The 3331-nt window shown below is 24.0% G+C and overlaps 1 protein-coding gene across 1 annotated transcript in view; it reads right to left on the minus strand.

Annotated features, from left to right (window-relative positions):
• LOC122538560 overlaps positions 1 to 3331 on the minus strand; it is a 47644-nt gene that overhangs the window by 13817 nt on the left and 30496 nt on the right. The window lies entirely within an intron of this gene.

Raw genomic sequence — 3331 nt, forward strand, 5'->3', positions numbered from 1 at the left:
TGAGAATAATCATTTACTACATCGACTTTGAATGAATTTCTTCTAAGGTTCTTAAGTAAAATAAAATATTACATTTAACTGAAATTAAATTCAAGACGCATAGATTAAGAATCAGTTACGGAACTACTCAAAGTTTTAAATAATAGTTAAACATTTGTTATTTATTAAAAATATTCGTAATGTATAAAGAACCGTACAATTCTATTTAAAGTACTGATATTCAGATCTATTATTCCTTTGAGAGAAAATGATTTTACAGGTAATTAAACATTTGTATTGTAATTCATCTTTTATACTAAAAAAACTTTTTTTATACTTAAGTAATTTACAAGTTCATTACATTTACATATTTAAATTAGATACTAATAACATCACAAATGCAAATAATAATTTGAAAATTATATAAAATAAGTTATAAATAAGAAATAAAATTCTACAGTATAGATCAGAATGTAAAATGTGTTGATACAACGTATATAACGACATAATTTGATAAAATATCTAAATGTCATATTTTTGCAAAATTACAACAGTCTGGAAATATTTATATTTTTTTTGCATTAAAATATTACGTAAAATTTTATTTTTACACTAAACTGATGTATTCTTATGATGAGTTAATTATATGTATACATATACATATATAATATATATAAGTATATATATATATATATATACATACATACATACATACTAACATAAAATATATGTTTACACACAATACATATTAATAATGTATATATGTATTATTACATCATTCGAAAGTATCTATATTTTATTTTAATTATAAAATTATGATCAAATTAAACTGCGATTTTATTTCTTACATGTAGTCACCTACGATAATGCATTGTAACTTGATTACAATTGTTTAAAAGAGAGATGTAAACTAATATTTGTAATTGCACCTTGTGAGAGTATTTTTTGATTTTCGAGAGTATTTTTTGAAGTTCATATCTAAAAATTTTTAAATATTTGATTTATAAGATGTTACATAGGACACCATCTGACAGTATTATAATAATAAATAATAAAATATATATGTAGTAAATACGACTATAATAATTTAACTTCATAGACAGTCTAATGATGTCGTGAAAATATAATAAGTGTTTCTCTTGATTAATAATTTATCATTAATTTCTATACTTTGATGTTTATATTCTCTTATTAGAAAATAATAGGATTATTTATGAAACAGTATTTTAAAGTGAAGACCAATTTTAATTTCATGTTCAACAATATCTGTCATCTGGAATACATATACTATCAGATACGTTTCTTGTTGCATATTAACTAATATTATTATGACTAATATTATTATAATATTATCGTTTACCTATCTGTTATTAAAGGATCCAAACGTTGTTCACAGTCCTCACAATACTTTGAATCACCGGAAATCACTTGTGGGATTCCACTGAGGAGACTTCCTGGTCCCGAAGAGACATTTCCTGCTCTCCAACGTCTTGGCACGCCTCGAGTGCTGCTGGCTTGACTGCTCTCTGATCCCACCCCGCTGTCAGTTCTTTCTATATCTACAGCTCGTACCTTTTAAAAGTTACAATTCTCATTATATTTTTTTTAATCTTTATCCAAACATATTATAAGCGATGTTGTCGTATTTATAAGTGTGCAAATTTTTATTTGAAGAAACAGTGAATATAACGTTATCACAAAAACAGAATACAAGTTATCTTATCTGTTTATATTAAAAAATCATTAAGAAATTATAGAGAATGAAATTGTAGCATAACCAACATAAAAGAAGAAAATAATTTGAAAAGAGAAAATAATATTTTCTCATATCTTTTTTTAAAATCGACACATGAGTAAGAAGATAAAATTTGAAAGATCTTTATTATTATTTTATTTTCCTTTATAAAGATTTTTATTTTATATAGAAAGTTTATCATTAGAATTTATTATATTTTTTCAAACGCTAGTGAAGAAATAAAATCTAACTGGAGATTTTTTTCATTCAAGAGAAATTGTGACGAGTGTACCACCTTAGATGCTTTCCTTATTTTTTGTATTTAAATTTCGCAGAAGGGCATAAATCAGGCATAAATACTTCATCAGTACTGGAGTATTGTACGCATAATTTTATAATTAGCAATAAAATAATTAATTAGTTGAAAATCACGGAAAATAACACATTACAATACGTACATATATATATATATATTGAATAAATACAAGTGCATTTTTAATTTACTATTTATATATCTCTGATTCAATATTAGACTTTTAAACTTCTTGTAATTTTAAACACTCAAAGAATAAATTTTGAGAAAAGTAACAGACACAAAGATATTCTATGTGTAAAAATATGGAAAGTTAAAAATATAAAATAATAATCTTTAATATATAGATTTATGTGCATATAATAAGGTATTTCACTTCTGAGAAAATTCAACCTTTAATATTTATAACGTACGTGTACCAAGCCAATTCTTAGGAACTCCTTTTTTCTTGAAAATAAAATTATAAACGGAAAAACTTTACTGTACATTCTTTCATTTATTTATATATATAAAATAATCTTCTGCCGATTATTTTTATATATCTAGTCGGAAATTAATCAAAAAAGCTTATTTTTTCTTTTCGAATTATTCTTTTATGTAAAATTGTTTTCTTTCAAACAATTTACACCATGTGGACAAAAATCTATGGGTTTATAATACTATGTTTTTTGGCCCTTTTAATGTACTTCATTCGTAGTGAATATAAAATACTTGCATGTGTTACGTTTTTACTCATGACATATTTTATAACTTTCGGTGTACTTTATCCTAATAGAGGATTCTTTTTTGATGCTCTGAGGTAAAATACTAATCCAGCAACAGGTTTGCTCTATTATCTTCAATTTTTGAAAAACACGAATGTTTCTAAAAGTGTACAAAAATATGTGTAATTTTTGCGAACAAAAATGATATATTGTATGGAAAATAAAGATTCCGGGTTCTAAAATCTAGAAGGTTCAATTTAATCTTAAGTGACAGAAACAATTTTTCTAAATGTAACATTTATACTATTTCCTGAGTACAACTCCTGTATTAATATTTTTCATTAGCATACGAAATGAACAAATTTTGTTATTTCTAGTATTAATAAATAAATAAAATAAAATAACTAAATATAAATTAATTAAAGCATAAAGAAACCGGATATTTGCTCAAAGCTCTTCATACAACTGTGTCGTTATAAAGTACAAAGAATATAGAGTAAGGTCGCTTAATATGAGAGTCATTTTTTAAAAGAAACACTCGGATTAAAAGCATTTTCCTTAAACTTTTTTACACATTTTAAAACTACGATATCTCTTCTT

Source organism: Frieseomelitta varia, unplaced genomic scaffold, assembly GCF_011392965.1.
Source record: "Frieseomelitta varia isolate USP_RPSP 00005682 unplaced genomic scaffold, Fvar_1.2 scaffold_167, whole genome shotgun sequence".
Taxonomy (NCBI): domain Eukaryota; kingdom Metazoa; phylum Arthropoda; class Insecta; order Hymenoptera; family Apidae; genus Frieseomelitta; species Frieseomelitta varia.